Here is a 12413-nt window from a genome sequence, read left to right on the forward strand (position 1 = left end):
AACCATTAGAGGTCACAATGCCTCCGAAACTGTATGTTTCCGTCCTCAGGTAAGGGGGCAAACACCGACTCTGTCGGGCCCGTTAGAAACCTAAAAACGCTGGAGCTTATTTAATTAATTAATTAAACCCCATGCCTTCATACTTCTTCATGCCGTGGTGCTCAATTAATTAAGCGCAGGGACAAATTCAGACCGATTTAATACTACTCCGTGTATATGTTAGTATTCCATGCCGAATCTCTCATGTTTTTTTTTTTTTACTTTTCTTAAGTTTTCTTGGGGTGGAGTCCACTTGGTACGCCGGCCACCATTTTGGCGTATTGTACCAGCCCCAGGTGATAGATAATGAGTGTGGAGAAGTCCGTAGAATGAGAATTTGTAGGGGAAACCCCAGTGTCACTTTGTCCACCACAAATCCCACATGACCAGACCCGGACCGCCGCGGTGGGAAGCCGGCGACTAACCGCCTGAGCTATGGCACTACCTAAGCTCTCATGGTCTTTCCTGAACTCTTCGATTGGTTCACTGCTCTGCCTGGCTCGTCATACGCTCGGTTGGTAGCGTGTTTACTTACGGTACAAGGGCCAGTGGTTCAGTTCCCAATGAGGTAACTTACTTGTATCGTCATTTCTGTAACGGTCTTTGAGGCCGTAAAAAGACATTAACTCTTTATTGTTAACCCGTTCAATTATTTATCTTATTTTTACTTGTATTCATATCTGAGGAGAGAGAAGTGAGCGAGCCCTGAGATTACAGCAGTCCGGCTGTACATAGCTAGGGCGGCTGACCTGCAACGAAAATACAGGAATTTGAAACACCAAGACCATCAAGCGAATGCTTTCTTGCTGTACTCACATTCTGCCGCTTCTACAAGCTGGAATGCAACATGGCCCACATTCCAGAAAACTCAAGTGATGTTATTAATGTGGCAGCAAACCACACGTGCTTCATCATATTTCTATAAGCAGGTGCTTCCAGTTACCAACATTTTAGGGCGCGTATTTTCATTAGCTACTATGAGAACCGGGGCAATTCTGAATTTCGCAGTTTCGTTCTTACGTGTCTGTGAAAATACAGAGCACAGGGCTGACCAAGCCGATCACAGTTGCCGTGAGGTCTAAGGCATGAACCGTCTTCGCTCGCTCGAACGCTGGGAGCGTGGGTTTGAATCCCATTCGAGGGATGGATGTCTGCGTTTATTATGTATTTGTGTTGGTAGCGGCCTTGCGACGGGCTGATCCCCTGTCTAAGGAGTCCTATCGACTGTGTATAGGATTGAGGAACTGAAAAATGACCAAGATCCACAAGGGCTGCAGTCCTAGTGGCGTACATTTCAGTGGTATTATTTCCAGTAAACAGGTCGACTTATCGAAGAGCAAGGCCGCGCCATAGCTCAAGCGGTTAGTCGCTGGCTTCCCACCGCGGCGGCCCGGGTTCGATCCCGGGTCTGGTCAAGTGGGATTTGTGGTGGACAGAGTGGGGCTGGGCCAGGTTTTCTCCTAGTACTTCGGTTTCCCCTGCCAATCTTCATTCCACCAATTGCTCCACAATCACCCTCACCTATCATCTGGGGCTGGTACAATAGGCCAGAAGTGGCCGCAGCACAAGGGACTTAGTCCCACCCCGCTAGCAATAAAAAAAATATCGAATAGCTTCTCGTCGTAAAATGCTGCGTTAGTCTGGCCTCCCCATGAACCAGAAATTTTAAGGTACCTGTTCCTCGTATCTTTCTACAGCATTCCTGATTTTGTGGCAGCTATTTATAAACATTTCCGAATTTCTATGATAACATTTTCCCTTCTCGAATTTGAAGACGGAATGTGCTACCTATTTTCTGCAGGTAGCGGTTCACAAGCGAACCGAGAAGCACAGGAACGCGCCATTTTGTTCACGTCTCGCACTGCCTAGCATCTTCATATTGTTCATTGTCACCACCGTGAAAGCCCAATCTCATACAATAAACTACTTGCTACATGACCTCGTGCACAGCAGATCTACGCTATTATAGTAAATTTATCCCTGTGCTTAATTAATTAAACACTACGCCATGAAGACGTATGAGGAGTGGAGGTATAGGTCCACCATTTTCAACCTCCACACTAGATGGAGTTTAGTGATCAGCTTCATGACCCTGCCACTTCTATTTTAACATTGGGATCATCAAGTTCACTCATATGCATGGTCACCATTGAAACATAACTTACACGGATTCCGTAATGGCAATGATAATGGGCAACAAGACGTTAAATTCGCTTAGAGGAGGGTGGAGTCGAACTGGGTCCACTCGGCACGGCGGCCACTGACTGGCCTATTGTAGCCTGCCCCGGGTGATTATGATGGAGAATTTGGTGGAATGAAGATTGGCAGGAGAAAACGAAGTACTCGGAGAAAACCCGCCCCAGCGCCACTTTGTCCACCACAAATCCCACTTGACCAGCCCCGGGATCGAACCCGGGCCGCCGCTGTGGGAAGTCAGCGACTAACAGCTTGAGCTATGGCGCGGCCTCCCTGCCACTTTACACCCGGGGAAACAGCCTCCAGTACCCGTTTTATAAGGGCTGGCTGGGCCCCAGAGCCGGCCTGAACCATTCGGAGAAGAGAAAACTCTCTTGCCCCAGCCGGGAAACAAACCCAACCTGTAGTTCAGTCGCTATCTCGGCTCTGGCCTACAGCATTAACTTTACAAACTGCTGAATGGAATGACAGTCCGTATTTGAACTGGAAATCGCGAGTGGCCTGTAGTATAATGGAGCTCATCTCACTGAGTGGGGAGCGTTCACTGAAACCGACACGTCGCTGCTACAGAGCCAATGGGGAGCCGACTGCAGCACGAGCAGGCAATTATTTTTACGTGCGGGGCTAAACGGAACTTTTTTAAACGACCACGCGACGATATTGCTTGCAATTACAGAGCCCATAGCAGAGTCGCTCCTGAAAATTACAAAATAGCTGCATTCATACCGACTGAACATACCTGTAGTTTATAGTCGCAATAGCGGAAGAAGTAAATACGAGGGTAAGTCAATAAGTAACTTACAAATGGATATAGAACTTACACAAATAAGAGTACTGATTTGAAAAATGTTTTTATTTCTCAACATAATCTTCGTGTACATTGAGGCACTTGTCCCATCGTTTCACGAGCCCCTGAAAACCAGCTGCATAAAATTTTTTGGGCTGTTGTCGGACAAAAGGGAGTGTTGCTCTTGCATGACAACGCGCGTCCCCATACTGCCAACAAGACAAATGAGAAGCTGCGAAATTTCAAGTGGGAAGTTGCTCCAAGCGACTTCTATTTGTTCGGCCCTCTTAAACATAATCTTTCGGCTGAACATTTTCCCGACGCTGAAGCTGTACAAAGGGAAGTCACCGCCTGGTTCTGACAGTAGCCCAAATAATTTTATGCTGCTGGTATTCAGGGGCTTGTGAAACGATTGGACAAGTGCCTCAATGTACAGGGAAATTATGTTGAGAAATAAAAGCATTTTTCAAATCAGTACACATATTTAAGTTCTATATCCATTTGTAACTTATTTATTGACTTACGTACGTATAATTACTAATTAATAATTTTGGGGATTGCGTCCGAAATTCCGGGCCTGGGACAGTATAGTGTTTATCTTATGTACTGGAGAGGGAAACCGGAGTTCGATTCCAGGTAGGTCAAAAATTTGTCTGTTCTTCATGGCGCCCAGACCGGCCCTGGAGTCCACCCAGACTCTTTACTCAAACCATTAACTCCCATCTAATTCCAAAGTTATGACTGCATGGAGCTGTACCTCCATACCCCCACGTCTTCATGACATGTTTAACTAAGTAAGGGGAGTATATATCCTAAATTCTATCTGATGTTGAAAATAAAAACCAAACCACTAGTTAAATGAATCTGGAGCGAATACCACTCGACTTCCACATACCCGGTTGTGTAAGTACATCCGTGAAGATAGTGCGCAGGTTCGTGCTACAAGTCTCGCCTATCTCATCTTTCTTTCACTTTATCAGCCTAAGGTAGGCCGCACACCGGCATGCGTCAAGACATGTAACAAAGACACGATGTCTGCGACATGACGCAAAGAAAGGAGCACAGTTGAAACGAATGAGATTATGAAAACCGCAGCACACCGGTCTGAGTCATGATGCTGACGTCGCTGACGAATCACGAATGAAGCAAGACTGTGTCTTTTGTCTCATGTCTTGATGCCTGCCTTAACGCAGTTGGTGTGCGGCCGCCCTAATGAAAGCCCGCATAGACATGCGCTTCAAGTTGCATAACTAACAGCGTCTTACTTGCATCCTCTACGATCGGAAAGCCCGTAATTCAATCACGGTGTTTGCACATTAAACTAAATTACGTTCAGTAAGCACCTTCCCATCTCCCCTAACCAGTAAGCGTGTCAAACAGAATTCAGCACCCCCTCCCCTGCGTGTCCCTTAGGGAAGGACCGACTGCAATTAAGCAGCGAAGACGTCACGTTGCACTCAATGATCTAAGCAGGTGGGTTACAGACTGCAGTCAACAAAACTGTTCTTCAAAACTACAAGGTGATTCTACATTACTGTCGGGGTTTCCGTGGCCTATAATTTTCACACCGGAAGCAATAAAATAAAACTGCTTAAGGAATATGAAAGTGAAACTCAAAAAGTTTATTTGGCAACACTGTACTCACCACAATTGATTTCTGGGAGAAAATATGACATCATTGTGCGTATTTTGGTTTTTCGAAACAGAGTTCGTTACCAATATGCAAAGTCGTTACAGAACTCAATATGGAAAAAATCCACCTTCAGATAATGCCATCCGACGTTGGTTAAGGCAATTTCAATAGACTGATAGTGTTCTGCACCGAAAAGGAGCAGAAGACCGAGCACTTCGCATGACGATGTCAATCGACGCCAGGAAACTTGGACATTTTATGTGCCACGAAGGGCGTGCATGCTGAAGTTGTTTAGGATTCTGCAGCATTGCATCTACGAGTAATAAAAATTTCTGAGTTACACTGTATAACCTGCATGCAGTTTTATTTTGCTATTACACGCCACGGAAACTCCGACAAAAATTTAGAATGACTGTACATCTCGTCAGGACCAACTCTCCGCTCAGATGTGGAAAGAGAAGCCGAGACACGATTCAAATAAAAACCACTGGAACCGTGTACTGAACTTCAGGCTATGGAAACACTGGAACTGCGTTCCTTACGATTTTACATTTGTTGACAAGAACCCTGGAGCCGAAATTTCTTGCTGAAAGACCGACCAATCCGTGTACCATTGCGGTCAGAGAAGAGGTTCTTACCTTCTACTCTGCACTACAGCCCAATCAGCCTCCTGTCCAGTGAGTACTGGGTAGGGATCTTTCTACAGGGTAAACCAACAGCAAAGTACGGCTCATGACTCATCTCTGTGTTTTGCCGGGGCTAAAGATATGTGGAGCTGTACGTCCACTCCCCCATACGTTGTCACGGCGCTGTGCTTAAATAATTAAACGAACAATTTTACATTTTACAGAAGACATTCAGTGCGGCCTAAGGCATGAAATGTCTTCGTCTGCTCGAACACTAGAATCGTGGGTTCAAATCCCACTGGAGGCATGAATGTATGCCTGCGTTTTTCTGTTTGTTTCAAGTTCATACAGAAGGACAATGCACCAAACAAATACACTAATGGCGGATCTGAAGTGCTCACAGTGGTGACTATGAATACTTCTATCTTCTGGGACGCAACGCCGTGTTATCCGGTAAAATTCAATCTACGTTTCGGGGCAACATACCCCTCAGCATCGTCAGAATCGATGAGTAAGCCAAGCAAAAAGCCACTTTGTGTCCTTCCGAAACGTCGGTTGACTTTCTCCGGACTACGGAGAGTTACACCCCACAAGGAGCGTTTAACAGCCTATCAGCTTTATGGAACAGGAAGATGGCTCGTGAAACACGGAAGCTGCTGTCCCTTGGGTCTGATGACTTTACGGGCAATTAATCGGCGTGTCTCAACCATACCGACGCGACGCGAGTAAATATTCAGCGGTCACGGGGGTCACGTTAAGAGGTGAACGGACTTGGGACCCGAATGTTTGCATGGATGTAGAAACTTCTCCGGGCAACAAACCGTCAAGTCGAAGTGGGGGAGGAAGACCGTGCTGGGCGGAAAAGTTACGGTTTTGCAAAGACTGGTTGTTCTACATGGAACACAGAAGTACTTTTCTCCCGGCGGTGATGACGTTTAGCTTTACAGATAAGTGTCTGTTGGAGGGACAAATTTCCCACCTTTATAGGGTGTTTGTGCCAAGTATTGAGCAATAATATTTAACACTTCATAACTGTACATTCACACCCGTACCGGAACTAATCATCTCGCTTTTCTGATAAAAAAACACGATGGCTGAAGAGCGAAATCTATATTTCGCATCCCAGATATGGGAGATTTTGCACTGAAATTGTGCACAGAACTGAATGTTTGTTGCCAAGTTAAGTAGCTCCTTCTAGCCTTACCGAACATATTTAAGAATATGAATGAAATAAGAGTTATGAAATCATCCACAGCTACTTGTAATATGATCCTAGGTCCTTCCTTTTAGTATATTCCTTCAAACAAAATGGCATATCAGCCGCGAATGCCTCATTTGTGCGGCCTCCAAACTGAATGAGAACTGCGAGTGAATAACTACGTCCTTCAGGACATGGCAATCGCGTTACTAGAAACCCTCTAGCTCTGTGCAAAACAGCAGCAATGTTGTCACAAGTGCTAACATCCTTGTCGCTAATTTCTTTCTTACCAGGTCACTTTCACTAAAGCAAACGAAGTGTTGCTAATTCAAAATTCTCGATTCTATTACCCAGTTATTAATGTGTTGGAAGTCTCTTGTTATTTACCGACGAAGTTCGACAACAGTGGACAGAGGTTCGAATTAGGGCGGCTACACTCTTTGGACAAGGATATTGAAACAGACGGTCGTAGCTTTATTTCCGAGTATATCGAACTTAATTGTCTTCGCTTGCTCGGAAGCCGGGATCGTGAGTTCCATTCCCACTCAGGGCATGGATGTTTGTGTGCGTTTTTCTGTGTTTGTGTACAGGTAGAGGCTTTGCGACGAGCTGATCACCCGCCCAAGGAGTCCTACCGTATGTCTAAGATCTAGTAAAATCGAAGTGAAAACGGAGAGTTTCATGGAGGTAGGCCTAGGCCCAAATTGGGGCTGTAGCGTCAATGAAAAAAAAATATTAAACTTAATTACAGTGAAAACTGGATGGCATTATGCAAGTGAGAGTCAGTGAACAGGTCAAAAATTGAATTAAAACAGCGGTAATGGATGAAATAAGTTTTCTATTTATATATGTGGGTAGCAGCAATCTAGTTTCATGACAGTATAGGTAGCAGACGCGCATGCGCATGTTTAGGGCTGATTTCAATAATCAAAATGGTGACCGTGCTTAAAGGGTGTACTAGCAAACAGCAGCGTTCTCTTGTGCGTTTCTTTTTTGTACGGAAAAAGAACTCAATACAAAGGATATTCATAAAGAACTGTTTCCTGTTTACGGTGGGAAATGTCTGTAGCGTAAAGCGGTTCACAACTGGGTCGAAAAGTTTTCTCAGGGACGTTCGAAAGGGCAGAAGATGCCGGACCAGGTGCCGGAGTCGCTAATGCAACAGTCACATGACTTGCATGCTGCGGGTTTAGGCGCAATGGTACAGCGATGGGACAAGTGTATCAGTGTTGGTGGAGAATACGTCGAGAAGTATGTTTTTTTCAGGTTCGAATATCACATGTTTTACATTTTGTATCCATTTTCGCTTATTGGGGGGTGGAGTCCAACTGGGTCCACTCGGCACGGCGTCCACTGATTGGCCTATTGTAGCCTACCCGGGTGATTATGATGATGGAGAATTTGGTGGAATGAAGATTGGCAGGGGAAACCGAAATACTCGGAGAAAACCCGCCCCAGCGCCACTTTGTCCACCACAAATCCCACTTGACCAGACCCGGGGCCGAACCCGGGCCGCGGTCTATATCCATTTGTGGCCTATTTACTGGCTCTCTCTCGTGTTATAAATTTGAATAATCTGTATTTATTTATAAAAATACAATATTGTCTATGCGCTTAATTATACACACCACGAAGACGTGCAGGGGACTGGCGTTTTAGCTCCACGCGTGCTTACCTTCCTCCCGAGATGGAGGTGAGTGGTAAGCTTCACGCCGCGGCAGCCCACCCATGGGAAAAGTCCCGGTACCCAGTGGACTGAGTCTGGGTGCTCCGCAGAGTCGATCTGGTTGAGGCGGAGAACAGAGAAGATTCTCTGTCCAGCCCGCAGCCTAGAAACTATGCTGACTGAGGTATACTATCCTAGAAACTATGCTGAGGTATACTAGCCTAGTAACTATGCTGACTGGGTATACCAGCCTATAAACTACGCTGACTGAGGTATACTATCCTAGAAACTATGCTGAGGTATACTAGCCTAGTAACTATGCTGACTGGGTATACCAGCCTATAAACTACGCTGACTGAGGTATACTATCCTAGAAACTATGCTGAGGTATACTAGCCTAGTAACTATGCTGACTGAGGTATACTAGCCTAGTAACTACGCTGACTGAGGTATACTAGCCTAGAAACTACGCTGACTGAGGTATACTGTCCTAGAAACTATGCTGAGGTATACTAGTCTAGTGACTATGCTGACTGAGGTATACTAGCCGAGTAACTACGCTGACTGAGGTATACTAGCCTAGTAACTACGCTGACTGAGGTAGAATAGCCTAGTAACTACGCTGACTGAGGTAGAATAGCCTAGTAACTACGGTGACCGAGGTATACTACTCGTAACTCCCATTTATTTATCTGAATTATTCACTTATTTTTGTCTTTCCCTTTTATATATACATTTTCATTTTGCTTCCGCCTTTCTTGGTGTAATTCTGCTTCTTGTTCTGTCCTTCTGTATCTGTTTTGTTTCCGCTTTAATTTCCTTATTTGTTTTCTCCTCTTAGCTCTCTTTCTTCTGTTTAAAAGGTCAGAGTAACAGCTGAGCTTGCAAGGGGATTGTAATGTCGAATGCTGCGCGTCAAGGAGGGAAAACAAGTGAGAGGAGGAGAACATTTACGGGTCTCGCAAGGGAACTCCCGAAATAAGGCAGCTGACATTCGGTACTTCCTACGCCAGTGATTCAGAAGTGGGTCTGCTCTCTACGAATTCTAACATTAAATCGAGACGTACTTAAATGTACGCAGAATCTTCGCTGGGATCGTGGTTTCGAATCCCAATCAAGGCATGGATGTCTGCGTGTGTTTATTCTGTATTCGTGTCGTTCTGTGTGTACGTGGCGGCCTTGCGACGGGCTGATCCCCCGTCCAAGGAGTCCTACCAACTGTGCACAGGATTAAGAAACTGAAAACGCGGCCAAGGTCCAGTGAAAGGAGAGTAGATACTCGTAGACAGATAGATTGATTGATAGATAGATAGACAGACAGACAGACAGATAACACCTGCACCATGAGATTCACATTAGCTTGTATCAGGACTGTGATGGCATTCGACACGCGTATTCTATCCTCTGGATTGCCAATGAAAATCTCTCTTAAGATTGAAAACATCATTGTTAAACAAACAGCATGGCGCTGTGCCTAATAGTTTGGGCACACTGCCATCACGGTCTTTGCCACTCCTCTTTCCGCACAGACTGAAGCCTTGGAATGTCATTCGCAGAGATGTACATGGCGCAGTTGGAGGGGCCAGGTGCCTGGATAAATAGCCATGCAAATAGAGAGAATTCTTCCGAAAAACAATAAATATTTACATCGCTACCTACGTCTGTGAGAAGCAAGTGAGGAGTCTATACTTCCAGTAAACATACATCTTTGCCATTTTAATAACTGACTTGCGTTGATGTTTACTGCTGATACACCTGTACAGTCTGAAAGCTTGTAACTAAACTCTGAAATTATTTTAACTTGCACTCACTATATTTAAAATATTAATATTAAAATAATTTTATATTTATTTTCAGACTGATAGGACGGTTGAATAGAAATGACGAGACAATCTCACTCAGGATAGCGGGCTACCCAGCCCAGATACGAACCGATCACCTCTCGAGTACAAGAGGAGCAAAATTACTCGGTACGTAATCAAATTCTACTTCACACCTGTCTTTCACATTATGTGCTTTTTTTAATAAGCGGTTTTTCGAAGCAACATAAAATAATTAAATAGGTGGCTTGCAACTTTCCACACAAAGTGATGTAGGCCCTTTAACCGATGAAGTACAGCAGGCCGACTCTGCATCTAATTAGACCTACTCTACTACGCCACTGAATGCCTATAATTTAGATGTTATGGTACAGCAAGGATTCTCAGACTCTGTGACATCGCAGTCACCCGAGATAATATATGTAATGTGACACGTCAACCCACTGCGAGGCAACGGCTCGATAAACACCTCGCGGTACATGCATGCAGCAATGAAACGGGGTTATGCAACCCGCTTCTAGGAAACGGCTCGGTAAACACACTTCCGCGCAGGAACAATGACGTCACGCTCCAACAGTACTTGGATATCACGTGACTTGTTTTCTGTGTGGTCTGCGCTACGCAACAGTAGAATTATGTTTTCTGTGTTGTCCGTGTAGCGGCTATATAACACGAGTCCGCTTGCAGCTAAGGAGAGTTTTCTATTGATTTCCGTGATTTCAGGGTGACTGAACAAGAAATGGCGAGAAGACTTCATACTGATTTCAAGTGCTAGTTTCTGTGTTGAGATCCGTTGCTAGGAGACGACCGTGGAAACTGAGAATTTTAGTGCGTGTGCAACGGTGAACTGTAAATTGTGTAAATCGGCGATATCGCTGTATTAAGTGTAATTAAGAGAGAGAGAGTGCAACCGAAGTGCTAATAAATCCAATCATCTAATTTCTAGCCCGTTATTTTCGTCACGCGTACCCCGTACATGTGACAATATGCATGCCGGTCAGAGAAAAGTTTAGTTCTGCACATTTCTACAGGTTCCCATCAGGCTGTGTGGTAACGGCAAGTACATAAATAGCTTTACGACCTCTGTGTGTTATGAAGTGTTCCTCTGTAGTCACAACTAGTGTATTCTTCACACTGCTAGGCTGATACCTAACAACGTAAACCTGAACAGCGTTACAACCTCTGCAAGCTATAAAATGTTCCTGCGCAGTCACGACACAAATGCGCAACATTTTGCCGGTTTTCGCTACATTTTCCAACAGCCCTGGACGGGTGACCGTGTGTGAACGCTAGTCTTCGATGATCCTTTGATGCATTCGAACCCCCTTAAAGGGTAAATTCACTCCCTGCACAACTTTTCTGGTGCACTGTTTTTGCTGCCTCAGACAGGCCACCAACCTGCACTCCCTCTACCCCCTCCCCCGTGGATTTTACGAAACATGAACCTACATATATATATGCAAAACTCATCCACCTTGCGCATTTAGAACATGACGATGGAAGCGGCATATACATCCGATACGTCGGTGGTAATACGATGTAACCACCCAAGAGCTGAATTAACACCAACAGCTAAAAACTGTAAAAGCCCAACATTAATAACTAACACTAAATTTTACTGTATTTATGATTTGCGAAACTGAGCTAGGTACAATTATATTTTACATATACAAGGGGTCGATAACCCCAGTCTGATAACCACGGGATACAGTATAATTCCTCCCCGGCTTTGGCAAAAGAATCCGAGTGGTGTGGTATTTCAACTAGGTTCGAGCTTTTTTTTTTTTTTTGTGCTTTTGTGTTGGAGATGAGCCATGGCGGGACATCTGACGAACACATTACTTGCACAGTACACGGAGAAGCTTATTGCGCCATAAATCAGAAATGTCAACTGGTACAGGCCACGAAATTGATCTTCTCATGTCACTGAAAGTTGTAAATGGGACAGAAATGAATAGTGCATATTAATACACTTGCCGACTAAAATTAAGCCTGTCCTATATGAGCGGCGTCACGGCAGAGTTCCGTAGCAAGCGAGTTCTGCAGGATACGAAGGAGGAATAAACCTTGCTTCATATCGAAAATACTGTCAGTGCCGCCATACTCGTATTCTCTTAAACAGTTCCACAGTACAAGACCGGGCCTGAAATTCCATGTATTTAAGCTATCTCAATTTTCATCACAGCATCCACAAAATCCGGCCACTGGGACCTCATGTTCATCAGGTTGGAACAAATCAACAGTTTGAAACTAAATTTAGTACCATTCTTACCGCAATGTCTAGATATGACAAGTCACACCGTCTGTTTACTTTCCCGTAACTACTTTTATGCATATTTCACTCAGCGTATGCGTGCTACATGACCTGTATACTGTATATTGTGCCTCTAATTTTATGTTTCTAATTATACATGGTGAGGAGCTTCATAACTTTTACTCTTCTCCAAG

General features: G+C 44.7%; 1 protein-coding gene and 1 long non-coding RNA gene across 4 annotated transcripts in view; one reads left to right on the forward strand and one right to left on the reverse strand.

The window, feature by feature from the left end:
* LOC111862761 overlaps positions 1-12413 on the reverse strand; it is a 141453-nt gene that overhangs the window by 28548 nt on the left and 100492 nt on the right. The gene's annotated exons all lie outside the window — the stretch shown is intronic.
* Positions 9720-10769, forward strand: LOC117282184. Its single transcript, XR_004512835.1, has 3 exons — positions 9720-9819; positions 10003-10115; positions 10689-10769. It is a non-coding gene; the product is annotated as an uncharacterized LOC117282184 (long non-coding RNA).

This window comes from Cryptotermes secundus, unplaced genomic scaffold, assembly GCF_002891405.2.
Source record: "Cryptotermes secundus unplaced genomic scaffold, Csec_1.0 scaffold5, whole genome shotgun sequence".
In the NCBI taxonomy this organism is placed as follows: domain Eukaryota; kingdom Metazoa; phylum Arthropoda; class Insecta; order Blattodea; family Kalotermitidae; genus Cryptotermes; species Cryptotermes secundus.